The 24,635-nt window shown below is 35.7% G+C and overlaps 1 protein-coding gene across 3 annotated transcripts in view; it reads right to left on the bottom strand.

The window, feature by feature from the left end:
* Nucleotides 1-24,635, bottom strand: part of LOC126370463 (peroxidase) — a 141,953-nt gene that overhangs the window by 85,352 nt on the left and 31,966 nt on the right. For all 3 annotated transcript variants that reach the window (XM_050015332.1, XM_050015330.1, XM_050015331.1), the window contains exon 2: nucleotides 10,486-10,514. The gene's annotated coding sequence lies outside the window, so the exon portion shown is untranslated. The remainder of the gene's footprint in view (nucleotides 1-10,485; nucleotides 10,515-24,635) is intronic.

Here is a 24,635-nt window from a genome sequence, read left to right on the forward strand (position 1 = left end):
ATTCGTTTCTAATTATGATTTCAAGTTGGCGTGTTAAAATTGTATACTTAATTGCATGTTTTAAAATATTCATTATTATAAATGAAGTAAAGTCATTACATCGTACTCTATCAACTGTCTTTCACCGGTCGTTGGCGTCTAGATACTAATTTTATTACCAGGTTATTGCTGTTACTCAACATTTTAACTGACAGTCGCTTAGTTAACGGGAACCGGGTCTTAAACCATAGTTACTTCACCGCAGTTTACATTAAATATACTTACACTCGTTTTGACCATATAAATTAAAATAAAAATATTTAGAAAAAAAAGAAAAGTAATATAACTCTCATAGTTAAGTGATTTATTTTTATTTTCTTCTGAAAACCAAAAGAAATAATAGATTTTGTTGTAGCTATGGTTATGTTATAGTTAAGTACTTATTATGTTTTTAATACCGACTTAAATAAGGGACAAAGTATAAAAATAAAATCACCTTTTAGACCGTGCAGGGTTACCTGCAAAAGATTTTATTACCCACCTTATGTAATCTTATCTTTTTTTATATTTTGTTAGTATTTATACAATTAAGAATGTATAAAATCCAAAAAGATTCTGTTTATATGTTCCAACCGGGTTCCAACACATCAACGTCGAAAATTCTATTTGCTTTTCTGAAGATATGTAATAAAAAAATAATATGCATATAAAATAATTTATTTAATTAATAAAAATAACTTTGTCGCTACTAAACCAAACCCCAAAACGTGTCGAAGCAATCATAATACGATGTCAAGTAATCTTTCAATCTAATTACTTTATGTTTTGGATTGCTTAATAATTTTAATTATGGTGGCTGTGATAACTATTAAACGCCTATAAAAGTTCACAATTACATAAATTTTATTACTGAATTAATAGTTCAATTAAGCATTTAGTTACAAGTTCGCAATACGAGGCGGAGCAGTTCACACATAACACTCTATTTTTAATTATTATTGTTTTATATAACGTGTGTGTACACGTTATATGAGTGTTCATTGAGCTGGTTATGTTTATATATTTGTTCCAGATAGGCAAATGGATGGGAGAATAGACACCTTTGGACATTGAAGTAGAGGCACGTTGAAGAGATAATCTGATGGATCTGAGAGAGATTCCTCGAGACTAAAAGAATGTGTAATACACACTAAAATTTATGTTTTTAGTTGTATTATGGCAACACCAAGTTTTTCTTTCTGTCTTCTACCCTATAACATCATGGCGACGGGTGCTGTTTTTTCTCTGTGTTAATTTAAATTACCTATTTATAGTCTTACAGTCATGCATGCATGTGTTTTCATTTATATATAACCAATGACGCACAAATAGTACATTATTAATTTAGGCACATAAATTCGTTAAATAAGTATATTCTTGATATACAAAAAGGTAAAAGCTTGTAAAAATATGTATATCAAGAAAAGTATTTATCTAATCTGCGACAGATGCAACATAAGTAATTCCTGTTGAAAAAAATGAAGTTGTTTATTTTACCACTCAACTAACAAAGTCCGCAGAACTGTACATGTTGAACTAAAGTATGCAATTTACAGTAGCACCACAACTGGGACATTCCATACAAAAATCTCGTTCTTAGAGCGAGACAGACAGACACTCGCCCCAAACGGGCGTCCGCACGCGCTCGGTAATAATTATATTATGAAAAAACCAAGCTCTCACCAAGCTCGTATCGGTGCGGGACGGTGGTGTCCCTTCTATACATTACATATTACTATTGTTTATTCTATGATAGCACGAACTCTTAACCACGAAACTAGATCACAAACTATGTCCTTATGGAATTTCAATTTAGTGCGCAATAAATGTTTGATTACGAAACTAGCCTACATTATTATCCAAGAACCTATAAAATAGATCATTTGCCTCCAGATAAGCGGATCGTAAGCTATTACGACATTAAAACTTTCATTCTCACTTGACTGACTGCATGCAGTATCTGGGAATTATTTATTTAAAAGAAGTTTCCTGACTTATTCCAAGGTCTAATGTCCTTATTTGAATTTTTAGCTTGCAATTTTTGTTAACTAATTAGATTTTTTTTTATACAATTCAGAAACAACTGACACTCAAGATGGGTGATAGAAAACAAGTATGTAGGTAGCTACAGGCCCTGGTGGATAGGTATGATGAAACTATAAGGTTCTCGTGGCCGAGATTTCCAAACACAATAAATAAATGACATTTGGATTTGAAAAGGACATTCAGTCTTACGACTATATTTTACAACGAATATGTATCTTAATGATAAAAAAAAACACCGGGTCCGCTATCGAATTCAACCTACAACCGACTGAAATACAATAAACACGAAAGGTTAGGTTAGGTTACAGTACATTGACCTGATAGTGAAGTAGATAAACTTTGGATAAGCCTTGACCTTTTATACCTGATCTATAATATACACTCAAGTAGCTTATTTAATCGTTGTATTAATGTATTAATCGTTGGGTATATATTAGATAATATATTAAACTAATTACTCTTTTATTAAATAAGTAACAACCACAAACTGCAAGCATATTATACAGATTTCTATGTAAGTAAATGCGAATAATAAAATCTAATATAAAAAACTTGATCACTCTTTTAATCAGACAAGAAAATACGTGTAAATGACTGAATATTACAGAGCGTAAAGCTTCAATTTACATAGTTTCATTACTCAAGAATGCACCTTCATAAAGTTCTAATTGAGTTCAACTTGGGATCATCAACTTGAATAAGGTTCGTCGCAAACGGGCTACCAACTGTCAGCCATATTTTTGTAACAATGACAGAAGCGTGCGACAACTATTGGTATTCGGAAGTCGCCAAATTTTATAACTCGCTCTCTGTTGCGGGATCTTACGATAAAGTACCTATCCAAGGAGATGCTAATACGTTAAAATACAAGTAAGGAACTATAATAATGGTGCTAATTCCTGTAAATACCATCTAATTTTATTTTAAGTTATATCTGTCCTTTTTTTATCCGCCGAAAAGGAAAGGGACGGGTAATCGACAAGCATAAAAATGGAACACACGTCAATTTTAAGCACAAATCTAAACCAACCGTCTAAAAATTTTACGTCAGTCAATAACCCGACACATTAATTTACTCATTCTTCCTAAAATTAAGAGCTGTGAATCATCCGTCCCTTTCCTTTTCGACGGATACGAAAATGACGGATATAACCTAAAATAAAATTAGGCGGTGTCTGCAGGAATCGGGGCCAGTATGACGCTTAACGGCACCGCGCCGAGAGTGGCGCGACAGTGGTGGATGTGGGCGTCTTGTATGATCCGTAGCGGCCACAAATGGCAAGTCGTAGATACTGCTGAAGCGGGTGGTGACCCAAATTCTTGTCGCTAGCCACCGGTAGCTGTGCTCGGTAGTCCGTTTGCACCGACTCCAAGTTATCTCTCATTAAAAGTATCTATTTTTAACTGTATAAAGAAAGATACTTTAACTGTATACATATTTTTAACTGTATAGAGAAACTGTTTTAAAAACGCAAATAGCTCCATTTTGGTCACGTCTTGCTAAGTTACTACAATAATATTCCCATTTTAAACTTTTTCAGATTTTAGCGTACTTAGTACAAACAAACTTTATCACGAATTATAAGCAAAATGGAATATGTTTTTGAACTTAAAACTAGAATGTATCGGCCGATAGTCTATACATTTAATCGGCTTAACATATTATTAGACGATTACGAACAAGTTTATTAGTTATAATTATTATCTACTGGCGTATTTAAAGTTTCATAACTGTCAGTCGCCTAGCTTATTAACAAGCACGCGAGTTCCGCACTTATTTATCATATCGATCAAGCGGTTAAAAAGACCACATGGAAGGAATTCATGTTAAAAAGCAATAATGTTATTTGACATTTGCGCATATAAAAGTAAGTGCGCAATGCAAACAACATGTTTGGACATCTCAGCCGCAAGAGATTAAGGAGGGTAGGGTCAGAAGTAGTAAGAAGACAACTAACAGTAACATAAACTGTATAGAAATCGCAAACGCAGCGGATTTCGATGGATTTTTTTTTAAGTTATGGCTATGCCGCTTAATCTTACAACTATAGCTTCCAGTGTCAAAGTGATCGGAGAACTCCAATCATCAAAAGTGACATCGACAGTGACAGTGATAAAAAAAACATATAGTGTTGTCATATTTTACGGCAATCCCAGTCTAACGGTCCAGGTATTAAAGGCATTTTTCTAATTTCGACAAAATAGATAGAGAGCCAAAATGCCCATTTTTAAATTCTAAATTGAACTCAATACTTGTTACTATGTAGCTGTCTATCGCCACTGAACGTCCTTCTAACTAAACTACACTGATCTAAATTACAGTTTGCGAACCAAAGTGTTAAGGAATGGTCCTAAGCCTTTGGTTACCACGCTTACCTAAATCTAGCACATAAATTAGAGTAGGTCACCTGGAGTTGGTATCGGTCTTTGATAACGAGAAGCGAGTCGATGGCGAATAAAGTTTATCACTCACATTGCATACTCTCTTACAAACCGTTCAATAGCCAAATATTTAAATATCGAAATATTTTTAATGATATAAACGATGACGTACAAAAACTTAACGATCAGCGATCAACTTTACTATACGTGGCTGCTCCTGTAGGACATGATATTTTAATAATGTTACAAAAATATCAGAATCGGCAGTATTACATTTCAACAATAAGAAACTTTCCAGGCTGCGTTCTGAAAAAAAAAATAGCTGGTGCTGTACAGATTTGCCTTCGTTTAACCTTCTAATTTCCTGGATAACAGATATAAGCAACTATTATCTTAGTTTTTGAGTATAAATGATGCCTTTTTATTATACCCAGACATAATACATCTTCCACAAATTATTTTTATATAATGCTTCTGCCATTACGTTGTATATTTGAATAATTATGTACCCGAGTGATGAGAAAATAGGTAATTTCACGTTAAATCTCGACAGCGCCATCTATATTATTTTTGGAGAACGTAGCCAGGGAAGTACCTCATTCACAATCGCAGGCACGGATTAGTACCTATAGAAGTAGATGTCGAAGTTTCACAATATCACCCCTGTACAAGATAAAGAGCACGAAATTCATACTCGCTTTATCGCCAGTAGTAGACCAAAAAGCTTACACTGGTAAGCCAGCAATTTGGTAGAGGCATTAACCCTTTCGCAGGACTCGTAAACGTAAAGCAGGTACTTTTAGAGAATTAGAGGCATAAATTGTAATTTATGGCGGAAATTGATATAGAAAAAGGGGTCACTGAACTGTGTTTAGTTAGGTAAACATATTGAACAGTAGTAGAGTAGAAGTTAAAATTCTACAATTTAAATATCGTGAAATAATTTAACGTTCTAAATATTAGACTTTCAAATAATATAAGGTTTTGTTCCCTAATAGACAGTAATCAAGACAATAACAGAGAGATAATGAAAAAAGTTTACACCCACCAAGAAAGATGTCACCTTGTCTGACCGAGACCATCAAAAGATACCTACACTGGGAAATTGGATGGAATAAAAATGTCTACATTAAAATAAAAAAGGGAATCTACCATGGTTCGAACTCGTCACACTAATGAAGAGCACAATCATTGAATAACAAATAGGCGGCTTTTGTGGGAATCGAAACAAAGCGAAACCGAAAAGTTATAACAAAGTTACCTACTACCTACCTACCCTTATTATGAAAATAAACTAAAATTCCCTAAGTCTTGCTGTTGCAGTTTCTTGTCATTTCTTCTCCTCAACTCAAAAATTCTAAATTCAAAAATGTTACATTGACCTTCAACAAGTTTATCCATGATAATTACGTTGAATAAATTTACTGAATCTGATTTCTTTACCTATGTTAAAAGACAGAAATGTTCAAAGAAAGTTATATATGTCAAATAGGACGAACTAGACGTATCTTCTACGGACTTATCGTCCGAATAATATTCTTATAAAGTTAAGATGAGACGAAAAAAGTGCATCAAAGTCCACCAAACCATATTTTGTATCTATAATCGACAAGAAACATCGCATAAACATAATTCTATCTTAATATAAATGTACTAGTCATCCCCAGGCTGTATTTGACGAAATAAGCAAGACCATTTAATAGCAAGTTATGACTTATGACAATAAACTGAAGCATTTATGAAATAAATAACCAATAATTAATACTACAGATCTAACCTTCAATATGGCATGACGAAAGCCAGACTTTAATCAACGGGATATCGTCGGTAATTCGTGATACTGTCGTATAAGGGCGTGTCAGGTCGTGCGAAGCAAAGGTCGCCGCTCACTCACATAAGCGGAACCCAACTACCTTTAAGGTCCCTTTGCTGGTAACTTCACCTGGGTTCCTAAAGTTCCTAGAGTGTCTACCTCAGTTTTAATTAAAAGTACTTAATGGTGTTATCATCAAAGGTGTTGAATTCAATACTCGTGCTTTGGTCTTATAGAATATAATGTATTGTATCTTACCAAGATCGACAACCAGACGATCATTGCTGAAAATGGACCTACTTACGCATCAGAGATAGATAATTTCATCATATCCCATTATCCCGTTTTTCCACAGAGTCCGCTTACTTAACCTGAAGATTTGACAGGTCCGGTTTTTTACAGAAGCGACACAACAGACAGGGATAGATAATTTATGCTCGAATATTGATATATGCTTATGTATCCTTAAGATAAAGTTGGAAAAAACATACCGAAGATTTTCAATATTCCGTAACTGCAGAGCGAACCGGAACGTTGGTGTTTGGCCTTTAGTATATCTGACCGTACATATATCACCATTTGCATATATGACGTGCATTTGTCAATTGAGCGTTTTTCACTCGATGTCCTAGGTTGTTTTTAAATATATTTTTTTGATTCTGTAATTTTAGTTTGTAAAGGTGGCGTCCAATATGGAAATAAATATTTTCTTTCTAAATTGAAGCAAAGTAATGCTCCCCCATCGATTAATGGTATACTCTTACCAGTGAATTGAAAGCCCGACCGCCTACGGCGATCAATTATGCATATTTAAATGGTGTACTCACATGCCCACTATGTGCGAGGATCTTTTCCAATAAGATTGGCTATATAAGCCACATGCGAGCACATGAACGTCGGAGTTGAAGCAGTCGCCGTAGCCGAAATCGGCTGGATCGCATCATCATCATCATCATCACTCTTACCAGTGGTTTTTAGTAGAGCTATTATAATGTAGATATACCTTAGCTACATATGAAAGAAATCAATCTAACTCATGATTGATAATATGTCCAAATATTTTATCGTGTTATACTATAGAAATCAGATTAATTTATTCAAGGTAATCATAAATTACACTAGTTGAAGGTCAAGTTAACATTTTTGAATCTCCGTCATTTCGCATGACTGAGGAGAAGAAATGACAAGAAACTGCAACACAAACTCATCTTTTAAATCAATGTAAGTAAACATTACAATATGTTATTTAATAACTAGAGAAACACATTTAATACCAGGGCTTATTATCATTTAGAAAATAATTAATCTTATAATAAGCTTTATTATATAAGCTTTTGTTTGTCCGAAAAAGTAAGATGATTCCGTGCTTCGGAGGGCACGTTAAGCCGTTTGTCCCGACTATTAGCCGTAAAAACACCTCCACCAACCCGCAGTGGAGCAGCGTGGTGGAGTATGCTCCATACCCCCTCCGGTTGATTGAGGGGAGGCCTGTGCCCAGCAGTGGGACGTATATAGGCAGTTTATGTTATGTATGTTATATAAAGTGAGCTGAAAATAAAAAATATTTTCTTTTATTGTAAAAACGTAGGTACATAACCCCAAAAAATATTACTTAATATAGAATTTTCAATAGCAATTTTATTTTTGTTCTTTGTATTGTAAGTATGTCTTTCACAGTTTCTCGGAAGAAGAAACAGTTTTACGTAAGTATATACATACATACATACATACATACATAAACTCACGCCCGTAATCCCTAATGGGGTGGGCAGAGCCACTGTTGATACGAATTCCAAAGATGGATATGATGAACCTTATGGTGATAAGGGATCAGCCTATCGCCCATAACATTAGTCCATCATGTTAGAGGACACAATCCCTCTGTCGGTTTTTACGACATGCCCGGGAAGAGAAGCAGCTGAACGTGTTCTATGTTTTTTATTTCCTCCCAGAACAGCATAGAAGCGCAGCATAGTATGTATATACATACATACTTACTAAACAACACAACAAAAGTACAGAACAGAATAAAACAGCATAGTAAGTAGTAGCGTGGTGATATATTAATAATGACACTATCTTTTAAATAACTGATAACTATGAAAAAAATGAAACAACTTTTTAATGAAATTCCTAAATTCATTTGTAACGTAATGAATACCTTTTTTAACTACTTTTGTCTACATAAAGGTACTCTTCTCTTCTTATCGTGTGGGTTATGAGGTGGATTACCAACCTCATCAACACCAGGGTTGATTCGTGTCAGGGTTATTATTGAGCCGCCAGAGGCTCAATAATGACATGGCTCATGTATCGACTATATACTTACATCAGTAAGTAGTAACCGGGACCAACAGCTTAACTGCAGCATCTTACAGCCCTTTCACACGGCAGTCCAGTTTTGCAGGATCGGCTTTTTACGGTATCCTGCTAAAATGGACGCTGTGTTCACACGGCAGTTCAGTTTTGCAGGATTCAGTAAAAAGCTGGTCCAGCAAAACTAGACTGCCGTGTGAACACCGCTATTAAAATATATGTGTGATTAAACGGGATCCCGCTTTTTACTGGACTTCGGATCCAGTTTCTAGTGACAAAACCGAACGGCACAATTCGACCGGATCGGTTTTTTGCAGGATCCCGCATGCGGGATGCTCGTGTGAACGCTAGCATATAAACATATTCGCCATCAAACGGGATCCTGCAGAAAACGGGATCCTGTTAAAAACTGGACTGCCGTGTGAAAGGGGTGTTACTGTCGGACGATCAGGTGAGCGTACTATCGAGCTTTATTAGCTTGTAACACATAACTTCACTTAATTACAACCTAAACGTGTAATTAATATTGTCGGTATAAATATGCCTATAAGTCGTACGTAAATTGTTACATATCTGTCAAGTGAAGGAGAATGGCCAATTATTACGTACGTATATTATATATGACTGCGCTACATTAATAAACCTTGTCATTACTTCACTGTCCTTGCATAAAAAAATTGCCTAGCAATTTTAAGGATGTAATTTATTTCTTCTAAAAATATGATTGTAGTACCTATTATTATAATTATTAACGACCTCCGTGGTCCAGTGGTTGAGTGTTAGGCTCACGATTCGGAGGTCGCAGGTTCGAATCCCGGTGGGGACATATCACAAAAATCACTTTGTGATCCCTAGTTTGGTTAGGACATTACAGGCTGATCACCTGATTGTCCAAAAAGTAAGATGATTCATGCTTCGGAAGGCACGTTAAGCCGTAGGTCCCGGTTACTACTTACTAATGTAAGTACGTAGTCGTTACATGAGCCATGTCAGGGGCCTTTGACGGCTCAATAATAACCCTGTCACCAGGGTTGATGAGGTTGGTAATTCACCTCTCAACCCACACGATAGAAGAAAAAGAAGAATTATAATTATTACTTGTAGGGTACGCTTGACCTGACTCGCCATTCTCCTTTTTGTGTATTGAAGTCACGGAACAGGAAATGGTACGCGAAACTCTATTAAGCGAGCCTATTGTAGTAATATATCGGCCTCTGTAGTAAAGTGGGCCCTGGACACCTAGATTAACATTCAAAGTGTCCCGAATTTGATACCAAATTGGATCAATTTAGGAAACGAAGTCATTTAAATTGGCTCCTGTCCGACCACTGGGGCTTCCTTTGTTAAGTGTAGGGACGTATTTATACTTGTTATGTAACTTTCGCAAAATCTTAACTATAATCAGATATTATATACCTATCAAGTTACAAGAACTACCTACGCCTATCCGAAATAACCGGACTCCGAAATAAACTGAATAGAAGATAATAATGGTGATTTCTTAACGCTCTAAATTTAAAAAAACTGACCTATCGAACTTTTAACGAGTAATCCAATTAAAATTATTACTTGTCACTCTTTAAAACAACAAAATGTCCTTCAAATTACGTAGGCTAAGCGAAAAATCAAAAAATAATGACGCACTTATTTTATTTTGGCATTATTTTATGTTGCCTTTTAATGTATCTTTAAAAGCTGATTTATATAATAATCGCTCATAGTATGTACATTTTTGTGTAAACCTATATTAATTATTTAATAAATTAATAAATAAATAAATTTATTATTAATTAATTATAAACAGAAAACATCGCGTTCTGTGTGCATTTAACTTCAAACATAAATATTTTACTTTACTTCGTTTATTTACTTTCTTTTGTTATATAATCAAATATTAACGTTAATCTTACCTCTTATTTAGTCGTTATTGATGGAATACCTGTGAACAATGAAATAAAACATAAGGTAATAAATAAGTAATAATGTGCCACGAACGTGTTCACACTTACACACTTATGTGTGTAACTCTTTTTGTATCTTATACACTTAAGTGTGTAAGTGTACTCAGTTGGTTTATATATATAAAAGACAAGAAGTCGCAAGTTGGAATGTCGTTAAAAATAAAGTTAATTTTCCGGACTATTGTGTGTTACATAAAAGTAGGTAACACCTGGTAACATTGCATTGACCTTGTTCACAGAAGGAAGTAGGTAAATTCGACTCAGTTCTTATCTTTATTTTGGTCAACTCATGACAATGTATTTTGGTCAACTTATGACAATGAACGGATTTCACGGCATTTTTTCTCTACATTTTGTTAAATGCAACAGCATATTCTAATTATAGTGCACCTACGAGTCGATTTTTTACACTGTGGCTAATTGCTTTTTTTAATGAGGCAATGTTTTTTACGGTATATAAGCACTATTCTAGAAAGATGTCAGTTATAAATTTTTAATTAATAATTGAAATCTTTCTAGAATATCTCTATATAATATCTTTCTTTCTTTCTTCTTTAAAAAATGCACCGTTTAATATTAAGATAATAAAATATTCTCGTAGGTAATTCGCCCAAGAAAATCCTGAAGTCTCAGGAATAATTAATAATGTTTCCTTTATAAGCGTACATATATATACCTACCTAATTACCTAGTCAGAACAAAAACTTGAGGATTGAGTTATATGCGAGACTTTGTTCTAATTAACCCGCTTTACAAAAAAAGTTTTAACCAAGTTGAAGAGGTCAAATAAACTTTAGTAAAAGCCCCTTATTATAATTTTGTTAAATATGTCGCTTGAGTTTGAATTTATTATGACTACTTTGAGGACTTACACTTTAAATACACAAGTAAGTAGTATCTCTATTATAATATTGTAGTCTAGACATTTCAAGATTGCCTCAAAGTTTTCTACGAAGTTGTACGCCTTTGATTGTTTCGTCTTCTTGCCGATACTAACAATTTCCATAAATCAAACTTTTACGAACAAAAATATTCATGCAAATTGTAAGTTCAAATAGTTTATAGTTAAACCGGCTTTGCTTGGCCTTTCCTTAAATAACTACTATGATATTTTTTTTTACCACAATATCCATGGAAAGTGTTGTTACTAAGAAATAAGAATTTAATAAGTACTACTTACTACTCTTTTTTTGTTTATTTTAATAAATTATTGTTATTTGAATAAATAAATTCGCTTAAATTTGGAATGCATTAATTTTTGCTGTAGGTACTTACTGTATTTAAGTGCCTCCGTGGTCTGGTGGTTAGAGGGTTAGGCTTACGATCTGGAGGTCCGGGTTTGACTCCCGATGGGGACATTGACGAAATCACTTTGTGAGACTGCCCTTTGTTTGGTAAGGACATTGCAGGCTTGAATATCCTAGTTGTCCGAAACAAAACGGGGAGCCCTGTGCTTTAGACTTTATTTATGTATATTTATATATGTATGTATTTATTTCAAAGCGAGCTTTCAAAGAGAATAAACGTATTTAGGTATCTCTCTTATCAAAAGGTAGACTTTATCTAGCTAACTATACAGCATTTTCCACCGCTGATTTAACGACCTCTGCCTTATCGGCCTCTGTTTTAATGGCCTTCGCAATAATAAGAACAAAGAATTTACGGTACATAAAATTTGTCTTTGTACACAAACAAAGGAAAAACGACAGGATTCTATTTTTAGGAAAGGAAAATTGATTTCTCGTCAATACTTATTATGCTTTCAAGTTTGTAGACGGTTTAATAGTAGGGAAGTATTTAATGTATTTACTCAAAAAAATACTGAAAGTTATTTTTGGACTGTATTAAATATAGCAAATAACTAAGGCTTACTACTCAACAAACTTTGAAGAGTAAGATCAGAAGCGGATTCAGCTTTTATGTCACCAGGTCGCAGACATGCTATCTCTGTGGAGAATTAGTGTTAAAATTTCAGTGGCCACCCGTGACCCCAACCTGTCGCGGGGGGGGGGGGGGGGGGTTATGACTCCCCTAGTTCCGCCCATGAGTAAGATACCTTAATAGACGGTGCTAAACCTAGCTCCATTCAAAGCACCTACTTACAGGTAGAACAATATAAAGGTCATAAAAGTCAGACAGGGACTCAGGTCATCATCATCATCATCACCAGCCCATTAACGTCCCCACTGCTGGGGCACGGGCCTTCCCTATGGATGGATAGGGAGATCGGGCCATAAACCACCACGCGGGCCCAGTTCGGATTGGTGGTTATTAACGACTGCTAATGCAGCCGGGACCAACAGCTTAACGTGCTTTCCGAATCACGGAGGAGCTCGAGATGAAATTTTTTTTGGGGTCACCTATCCTATGACCGGCCTTTGCGAAAGTTGCTTAACTTCAACAATCGCTGACCGAGCTCCTCATGGTATAGAGGGACTTAGGTACCTACTTATCTTTTATTTTTATAAAAGAACTGTGTTTGTAAAAAAAACCAATCGTGTTTATTTTATAGCAATCACATCTAATTATCTTTGCTGAACTATTTCTTTTCTTCTGACTCTTTATTTCCTTTTTTTTGTTTTTTTTTTTCTTGCTGTAGCTATATTTTAAATTACATTATATTTATCAAAGAACATAATTGGATACAGGCGTTTTTCACCGTCGCACCGTTTCACGTCTTGGAACAAGATTTACGTATTAAGTTATTCTAATAGCTGGTGTTAAGTAACACCGACATTCTTTAAAACTATATTTCTTAATAAAACTTCGGTTCTCAGAACTCATTTGTAGACAAAAATGACGGTATACGTAATGTGACGAGGAAGTGACCATAATATGTGGCCGTTGCTTACCAGGATGTTGACACATACATACTTCGAGAGGCTGACATGCAAAATGACACCATTAACCTTACACAGCCTTCGCTAATAAATGAAGAAATAGTTTTATTGATAAATCTTTTCGCCTACATTTTAGTGGATACTTTTTTAGTAATTAGGTATAGCTTTCAATCAATCAATCAATAATACTTTATTGCACAACAACATATACAAAGGACATAAACATACGAATAAAACATAAGCACAATAGGCGGCCTTATTGCTAAACAGCAATTTCTGCCAGGCAACCTTAGGGTGAAAGAAGATTATTCATTGGAGCACGGGCTGGTGCAATAAACATACAATGATACATAACAAAAAAAAATAAAAAATATGAATAATAAATAATATATACTTATCTAAAGAAATAATATAAAAAATACAATAGCTTTCTTTATAAGAACTTAGTAAAAAAAACAAATCTCACTGTACCTAATACTGCGCACAATCAAACTAACGGGAGTAGTAAATATAGAGGCTACTCATCTGTTAAATTATAACCTTTATAACAAAAGACCAAGATAGTAGAGGCACATTGGTGCTAATTCCTGCAGAAGCCATCTAATTTTATTTTAAGATATACCTGTCATTTTCTTATCCGCTGAAAAAGAAAGGGACAGGTAATCGACAGGCATACAATTTATGCAAGACACGTCAATTTTAAGCAGTAATGTAAAACAACCGTCTAAAAATTTTACATGGGCCAATAACCCAACAGGGTTAAGTAGACACACGTTAAATGGATTGCAAATCAGCGAGATGCCTATTTTATTCGCCCGGGTTATTAATTCGTTTTAAAATTAACTTATTGACAATCTTCTGGCCCTTTCCTTTTCGGCGGATAAGAAAATGACGGGTATAACTTAAAATAAAATTAAGAGGTGTCTGCATGAATCTGGGCCATTGTCAAATTAAATATTCAATCAAAGTTGCTCTATCGGATACCGTGGTCGTACCTACTTTACAGAAATTAAATGAGAAGTAGTTTCATAATACTTTCAGTAGAAAGTTTCAGCACTTCACTCTCGCTGCGACGCGAAGGTATTGGAAAACTTTAACAGGAGATACTCGAACCGGGATATTAGAAATTATGACTAAAAATAGAGCTGGTATAAGGAAAGAGTATGAAAATATACTACATGTCACATTACCTCAAAATTGAACTGTATGTCTAAGTGTCAAATATGTTGATGCGATAGGGTTCTGAAGTGGGTAAGTACTTGATATTGTAACAACAGTATTTGAGGTCTCCAAATCTAGAAACTTCTAGAAGAGATCTGGTGTGACCAAAATAGACCACAACGGGAACAGCGGGCCGAGCGCGGGATTTTGTTACCACTTTCTTACACAATTCAGCTTTTCATTCAAATCAAGTTTTTTTGTTCTGTGTGCTGTCTCTGATTACAAGTGCGTTTTCACCCCTGAATATATAGTAAACTACAAACAAATCTATAAGTAACATCTAGATGATTTGACTTGGATGACATTTGTTTGTTCTCGTCTAAAAATAAGTCAATTTTATGTCTCAAGATGCCTCGTTGTTGCCTTCATTCAAGACATGAGGTCCAGCGTCTCGTTAACTCAAGGCATTTGCAAGCAAGTGTGAGTAGGACCTGGGGGTCTAAACAGGACACATTGAATCCATTCATCTAAAAAACAGTATTTCAATTTGACATTTGCGTATATAAAAGTAAGTTTCCAATGGCAACAAATGTCAAATAGCAATATTGTTTTTTTTATGCATTGCTTCAATGTGACATTTTTAACCCCCGATCTTCATTGGATGCTATTATACTGCGTAAACTAGTACATTATATATGTATTATGAATAAACAATATTTTCTATATTCATCAACAATACTTTTCTCGCTTCTATACGTTGACCTGTGATTCGGAAAATATTCTCCTCTTATTGCATTCCTTCTTAAAAAATATTGAAGTACTTATTTTCTTTCATAAGAATTTCTCAGTATTCGAAGGCCGGTCATTATTGTTGATACTTTTATCTTTTGCTTTTATCGTCATATCTTCATGAATTCTTTTGACACGGGCCACGGCAATATTAAAAGGACACTCAACGTGATCGTGATCAAGGGAATTTAAAGCAATTGTCGACACTCATTATTTGAATTTCGAACAGTTCTCAAGAACAAGTTCTCACTAACAAAGTTGGCTCGACTATTATAGACGGCGATACCGCTCACCACCTATCACGCTGGTCTAATAAAAAGCTCAGTGAGGTGTGAATACAAAGTTCGTCTTGTACGGTCACGAGCATTCATATGTATACACTTTGGTACCATGTCACATTAACTTTTTTGACAACTGTAACTCTCACTACTGACTGTAAATCTCACTAAATGTCAAATATGTTAGTGCGACAGAGTCCTAAAGTGGGTACATTGTATTCCTCATGACTGTACTTATACTTACACTACTGACTACCTCCATTGTGTTATAGTCGTCAGCTTATCTTATGCTATATTCAAGATTATATGTCTACACGACCACTATAGCTGTTTCATTCAAATGCAAATTAAATAACAGGTCACTAACTGTTGTAAACAACCACTCCCCAATATTACGATAAAAGCATACCTGTCAAGCCTCCCTAGAATATCTACGCAAAATCGTTGAAATAAATCTTCTACTGCCAATAAAGGCGGGTGAAGCGATATATCAACAGATGGATGTTCAATCACTTTCGCACAGCATTATGAATATTTATAGCTTACATAGAGCCGGCAGTAATAGTCCGGCGTGACACGCCACTCCGTTACTATGACAACACATTCAATGTCCATCGGTAGAGTATTATCTGATACTTGCATGGACAGTAAGTAGTTCACTTTCTTTTTTGATGTGGCTAATTTATTAATTTGCTCTCACTTACATACACACATAAACTCACGCCTATTTCCCACCGGGGTAAGATGAGACTATGGAATGGTATGGTATGGTAAATTTGCTCTCACCTGGTACAAAATTAAAGCATCATGTCTAAGTGGGCATTCCCATGGCCAGTATTAGATGTGAAAGTCGACGCAGGTGCAAAGTTTCATTTCCTTCTCAAACTTACTTCTTTTACTTCTTCGTGTCAATGTCTTTCTTAACGGCCCCTGTGGTCTAGTACTTAGAGTATTATTCTCTCGATCTGGAGGACCCGGGTACCAGGTGGGACATTTATTTGAGACCCACACGATAGAAAGACAGAGAATGTTTTAACACCTAAACAACAACAACAACTAACAATTATTGTCCTCATTAGCGAATGGCTTTACTTCCCATATTTGTGTCAATTAAAAATTACGCAATTTGTGATAATTACAGTTAACAGATTATATAATCTCATTACGTTATGGGAAGTTACATGGTGACCAATAATGGATACAGGAAACAGCGATGATAATTAATGTAATTAATACCTACCACATTTTGTGTGCTTTAATATTAAATTATTTTTATTGAGTTGACAAAAATATAATTACCTAATATATCATTATAAAATCATAGGTATGTATTGTAAAAAAATCTATGAGTGTAATAAATATTGAAATGCCATGAATGGCTTCAAGAAAAGGATGGTAACGCGTTGTTATTGCTCGACTTGGCGGGGGCACTACCGTGCCCCCAGATACGGTAAGTAGGCATAATATCCTTAAAGCAACTTAGGGTGTAATTATAGAATCTTAAATACGTTATGATCTCGTAATAGACAATCATTATCACTGATTGCAAAGACTTCAATGAATCATTCCGTTGCATGCCGCATCGGTATCCCACGCCACACAATTACTGCAACGAAGCAATAGATCTTGCATTAAGTACTAGTATTATTACACAAGTCATTCATTGATACTGAAATAGCGATTCAAGAACTTAATGATGAAAGAATTGGCGTAGATGGTCGGGTTTTTCTAGAGTTACAAACTATTTACTTACCCACTACAAGAGCGCTATGGAATGTGATGAATTTATAGACTATGGAACGAAAACATGTCACTGTATCATCTCTATAGAATAGAATAGAGAGTTTATTTCCCCAAACATAGTGAATACACATATATACATAAACTCACGCCCGTAATCCCTAATGGTGTGGGCAGAAACATAAGTAATCAAAGCCAACATGCAGCCACTGATACGATGTCGTAAGCTGGATATGATAAACCTTATGGTGGTAAGGGATCAGCCTATCCTAACATAGTGAATAAGATCAAAAAAATCAATACAGTACACCTCGGACACTCGACATTAAATCAAAAATCCCCGTGTGTGCGTATGTTCGAGCGGGACACAGTCAGCGCTCTCTCACCGTTACACCTTGCGGCATACTGCCATTTAAGACTAAAGTAAGACCCACAAGGGGGTACGGTGAGGCGGGTGGAGACTTCTATACGTCATAGTATAAGCAGACCAGGTATGCTCAATCCTATGACAAGCCGCCATTGCTAGCCCTTTGATGACGTAAGTTTTACCACTGTGTTACCATTAAATTGGTATCTCCAACATTCCAAGGACGTAAATTTTATTATTAAAAATTAAAGGAATTACTGACTAATTTATTTAATTACTATTATTATAAAAAAAAACATTAAAACTATAAGTAAATCTGTCACTAAAAGTTCAAAATTTCCTTGCAAAGTAAATATGAAATCATTGGTCGTGGGTAATTTATTTTTACAAAATGGCAACGCAGGGTGGGATGACGTCAGCTGGGCTAACCTTGAAACGTTAGCTGTCACTTTTGAGCATACCTGGATTTCTTATACCATGCTATATACGTAATATCAGTCTTTATTCTATGATGCTAGGATGTCAACACCAAATGGTTGCGCCGTAATTATTAATTGTTTCGTATTAGAACGCAAATTGCTCGCTGATGCAAATTAAATCCGTAATTTCGCGTAAAAGGGCATGTCCTGTTGTATAATTCCGCAAATTCTCTATTATAAAGTTCACCTCGCCGCACAGTGTTGTTTGTGTGTTTGATCGAAGTGTATCGTCATCAACCAATGTTTTGAGCAACGGCCGGTCCAGTGGTTGAGCGTTGGCCTCACGATCCGGAGGCCCTAGGTTCGAATCCCGGTGCATACATATCACAAAAATCACTTTGTGATCCCTAGTTTGATTAGGACATTACAGGCTGATTAAATGATTGTCCAAAAAGTAAGATGATCCGGGCTTCGGAAGGCACGTTAAGCCGTTGGTCCCGGTTACTACTTACTGATGTGAGTAAGTAGTAGTTACTTGAGCCATGTCACCGCCTTTGGCGGCTAAATAATAACCCTGACACCAGGGTTGATGAGGTTGGTAAATCACCTCACAACCCACACGATAGTGCCCCGCTGGCTGAGGACGGACACGTGGCCACCAGGTACTGTGCTTTTCCTTTTACCTTTGCAAACTGTATTTCTTTGTTCCATATCCACAGCAGTTTGTATTAATCCGCCCAGCGTGACATACCTACCAGTCAAATTACGATTTTGCGGTTCAGCGACGCATATACAGTCCATTAACCATTTTATGTTTACTCCCGCCCAACCACCAAATAAGGAGACTGTCTTCTAATGAGTTTTGAGTTTTCCTGCATATACGAATCAGTTTAATGTATGTAAGGCCCATAACACATGGCGTATTTTCACCGCGCAGAAGACGCGCAGATTACGCTATTCGATCGCAACCTTGTAACTTACGAGCCTCTCCAGATGAGGCGTTTCACGCGCGTTATCATACCACAGAGTACTTAACATCGTATGGATACAGAAGCACATCTCAGGAATCTATAAAGTAATCAAATTACTCTGTGGTATGAAAACGCAAGTAAATCGCGCCTTCTGAACATGGTCTAAGCACACGGAAACGCGCATCTACTGCGCGTATACGCGTAGATACAGCGATACAGTTGTATCGCTTCAAACGCGCGAATACGCGCGTCATGCGCGCGCATGTATCATCAATGCAAACGCAACAATCAGCGTCTGCCGTGTGGTGCCGAAAAAGAAATTTCAGGAAAGCGCGTCTTCTGCGCGTTTAAAATACGCCGTGTGCTACGGACCTTAGTAACGACATTATTCTAATGTACATACGTATAAATTAAAGCCGTTAATTAGGTATGAAAAACCTAGGTCATGTCCTGTAAGTATAGGGTGAAAGTTGTACAGACCTGAATTTTGGGGGTTACAAAATGCATTTAATGAATATGAAATGTAAAGCAAATAATTTATTGGTCTTATGATAAGGTCACGTCAAGAATAAGTAAGCATTTATATAAGCAAATATCTGATAAAGCGTATTTAAATAGACTTTTTTATTTACATATTCTAATCTGCAAACTTCATGAATTATTTTCCATAATGAGTATAAATATTTACAATAAGTCACATCAAAATAACTATACATTCTCTACCAGCATGCAGATGCAGCAATATGACCATTTCATGACATGGTCGAACACATTATGAAATCACATAATGATCAATTCAAAGATCTGGTTTCGACACAGACATTGAATTCAACAGCTACTAAATCGTTCTTCTGTTTGAATTCCATACAATCGCGTTATTTATCTGTGACCTCTCATCCACACAAAATTTTGTATCGGCACAATAATTTGTCACAAGATTGTCGAATTTGTTTTCGATTTCATGTTTGGATCATAAATGATTATCACGTGGGCAGCGGTGAAGGAAAACATCGTGAGGAAACCAACATACCCAAGAAATTCATTTTCGGAGGTAGTGACCTAATCTGTATTGGGCTGTGTTTCCCTTCGCGGATTGGAATTTCAGACAGACAGTCGCTTCTGTAAAGAAACAGATCTGTCAAATCTTCAGGTTAGGTAAGCTGACCCTGTGAAAAACGGGATAAAGTTAGGGGGATGACGACAATAATTTGGGCACAAGTTTGGATCGATCCACCGCACTACTTATTGTACGTTCCCCCTAAGTCAATTTCTACCATATCCGGGATAATAAGCAGCGTGACTTCTAGTTTTCCTTACTCCAGACCATTCATTATAGAACCGCAAAGACAAATTGACCATTTCCTTACACACAACTCCGAATAACCGATACTAATAATACCAGCCAGCTTACATTTGAGTAGGTACAGTCATGAGCAATATCATGAACCCACTTTAGCACCCTGTCGCACTATCATATTTGATATTTAATGAGACTCACGGTTTAATTTGTCAAAAAAGTTAACGTGACACGGTTTCAAAGTGTATACATATTAGTACTCTAACCGCACACTGAGGGTGTTTCAAAAATATCTACTAAATTATCTCAGAAAGTATAAACTAAAATGTGGCATGTCGCACTGTCAAATAAGAAATTAACATATTGGATAAAAAAATACAAAAAAATATATACTACAATACAGCTCCATAGTTCCAATTTCCCTTAGAACAAACCGCAACCAAACCTCAAGAAAGTTGATTGTCTACAACCACTAATTACTAAAGTTTTGAACCGTTTTGATACTTTGTATCCCGCTTAGGGACGGTTCTGAATAATATCGGCGTCCGAAGGACGTGATATACGATCCCGACGACCCGATTACTCTAGCCATAGCGGCAGCCAATCAGCTCACAATACCAACCCCAATACCGACCCCGCCGGCGTGGTCGACGATTTCCCTCAATCAGCGCTTATCGCTATTGACCCGCTACGGTCGATTAATTCTTTTAAATATTTTTCCTCTTAGACAACGCCCTGAGCCGAGGTTCGCGCCCAACTGGGCACCCTCAGGCCTGTTGTCTTAAACGTTGTACCGGGTGAGAGCCTTTAACGCTCTCCATTTGTCCGGCCAAGTAGTTAATGTCATCTGTGGCAAAACTACAATAAGTCACGTCGAAAAAAAGATACTTTGTATCGTCATTTAAGAAAAATTAGAATTCTTAACTTGTGAATGCTTGGTATTAAAACAAAATAAAGTCGGTAAGTTTATGCAAATAATATGAAAGTACTTACACATATTTTTTTGGATCGGAAGTACACGGATGTCGTATCCCACTATCTCTTGTTTCGGTCATATTTCATAGTAACTAAACCGTATCCAAACGGGTCTGAAATAAACACCCGGACGCGGCTTTCCGGGGTAAGTCACTATTGTCCAGCAATTCCCGGGTGTCCGGTATCCTTCGTAAAATACAGCTTATTACGTCACACAAGTCGGATTCTAGACTTCGCCATTGTTCACATAAAATATAATAATGTTCCGGAAATAAGAATATTTCGGAAATCGAGAATAATAAAAAATATATTTACCGAAAAATATTTCGATTACGAGTGTATAATTTAGTAATTATATAAAACCGAACTTCATTCGCATTTTGAAAATTACTTACTGTAATTTTTGCCTAATTATGTAAATTGATGTGATTAAAATACGGTTCCAATATAAATAAATATGTATATAAGTAAGTAAATTTTATTCATAAGACAAGTTACCATAAAAATAACTATAGGTGTGAATTTTTTTATTACAGAGAGAAACTATAGAGAATCTTATGGGTATGTTTAGAAGTGCTAGAAATGTCTCCCTAGGTACTATAAATAAATACTACATTTAGGTACTTAAATAATATCACTTTATACATAATTGTTTTCTTTATTGTCAACACATAATATATAGATGCATGAAATTCATAATATTCTGTTCCGCCACCGCTCATGTATTTACATAAAACGAGATAACAGGTAAGAATTAATTATTTGAATGAGGAAGTTCCTTAGTAAAATAAAATTTTTAACAAAAAAAAAACCGACTTCAAACGCAAAACTAAAAAGCAATAAATAAATTTACTTCGCACAAAGTAATTAGTACGTATTTTCAATTAGTTAATTATTTTATAAATCTGAAGCCGGTGCCAAGGAAATGCTACAACGAAGTACCGATTCATATATTTTTCAATACTGATTGTTTTGTAATTTTTTGTTTGACATTGTTTTGTAATTGCTTTGATATAGGTATTAAACAATATTGTGTGTACATAGTAATTTGGTATTGTAGTAGGGTTGTTGTAGCATTTACTTGGCACCGACTTCAGAATTATAAAATAATTAACTAATTGAAAATACGTACTAATTACTTTGTGCGAAGTAAATTTATTTATTGCTTTTTAGTTTTGCGTTTGAAGTCGGTTTTTTTTTTGTTAAAAATTTTATTTTATTTTACGATTTTAAGTGATGGTTAGACCGAGCAAGGATGCAGACAGACAGATTTTCTGATTTATATTCATATATAATAATATAATATATTATTAGTAGTGATCACAATTATTATTGATGAACATGTTTACACACACACACTCACACACGCGCTAACGCACACGAGCACACGCGCACGTACACACGCACACACACAGACACACGCACACACACACACACACACACACACACACACACACACGCGCGCGCGCGCACACACACGCTCACACACACACATGTGTATGTGTACATACACACATGTGGTTGTCAGTGGAAGCTGCTATCATACACACTCACGCATACATATAGATACAGTAGATTTCGCGTGGTTCGCTCGCTGCTAAAGCAGCTCGCGTGTCCTGTTTATTCGAAACTGTCCCTCTTCGTATGGCGGCCATCTTGTTTTTCCGCCACTTTGTTCTTTTTCACCGGCGACAGAATTTGACCAAGATTTAAATGGGTGTCGTGGAAACAAACAAAATCCAGGTGCAATAGGTTTGCCAGGCCGTAGGATGTCTCCCTGATTGGGAGCAGTTTTCAAAGATGACGTTCCGATCACACGCCTATACATCATTTTTACCCCCAAGACATTTTCTGGAAAAACAAAATTGTGTATGGCGGCCATCTTGTTTTTCCGCCATTTTGTTTTTTTTTTACGCGCTATGGAATTTGACCAAGATTTAAATAAGTGCTCTCAAAGAAATATTGGTTCACGTGCGATAGTTTTGCCAGGCCGTAGAGTATCTCTCTGATGCGGAGCAGTTTTTGGTGATCAGAAAGTATTTCCGTACTCTACATGACGTTTTGAGTAAGCGCCCCATACATTATTTTTACCCAAACGGGCTTCTTCCAAAATCGACAAAATTTTGTATGGCGGCCATCTTTTTTTCCGCCATTTTGTTTTTTTGCACCGGCGATTGGATTTGATCAAGATTTAAATACGTTTCGTGAAAGAAAAATTGCTCCAGGTTGTATAGTTTTGCCAGGCCATAGGGTATCTCCCTGATGCTGATCGATCCGATCAATATGACTTTACAAACGCACTAGTCGCTCCTACGATTTTTGAAAATTCCCCTCGATTTCTCTGGTCTTCCATCATCAGATCCTGACTTCCTTGACATGGGACCCCCTTGGGTATATCTCCTTTCAAACAAAAAAAGAATTATCAAAATCGGTTCATATACGACGAAGATATGCCCGAACAAACATAAAAAAAAAAAAAAAAAAAATATACGGTCGAATTGAGAACCTCCTCCTTTTTTGAAGTCGGTAAAAATACTTACTATTACTTTAGGGATAAGAATCGATAGCGTGTTCTATGACGTAAGAACTAAGAAGCGATTAAAATAGTTCATTAAGTAATTACAGTCAGTAATTTTATTTTGTAATATTTAAGTAAAAATAAAATACAAAAGGTTTCTTTAAATATTATGTGAGAAATTATACAAAGGTTATCTTTGATACCATCACATCCAAGTGCAGACACCATAATTATACTTTATTCCTTTATGACATTTTTGCTATTTAAACATACTTTCAATAAAGCTACCTAAAATTTAAATATTAATATATATTATAATAAATTAGTACCTATATTTCCTCCCAAGCGCATTGTTAGACCTTTTCGATCAGAACACTTTACGATCTGAAGTAACGTTGATTGATAAGCATAGAATAAAATTATCTGATCTGATTGAAGTATCATAGAATAAAACAAAATAATAGATAGACTGTACAAAAAACGAAATAATAATAACATGTCCTACATACAGCTTTTTTTACCGTGGCTTATTGTAAATTTTCCGCAAATGGCATTAAATACTTGGCCGGACAAATGGGGACCGCAGCACACCCGGTAGAAAATTTAAGACAACAGGCCTGAGGGTGGCCTACACACAGCGCGGGACAGCATAAGTTATGCGCGCAGTAGGGCACTACTGTCCAAGTTGCGTTTAATCACGTCGAGAAACAAGTTTAATGAGTGTGAGAACCACATTGCGACCAT

The sequence above is a fragment of the Pectinophora gossypiella genome, chromosome 10 (genome assembly GCF_024362695.1).
Source record: "Pectinophora gossypiella chromosome 10, ilPecGoss1.1, whole genome shotgun sequence".
In the NCBI taxonomy this organism is placed as follows: domain Eukaryota; kingdom Metazoa; phylum Arthropoda; class Insecta; order Lepidoptera; family Gelechiidae; genus Pectinophora; species Pectinophora gossypiella.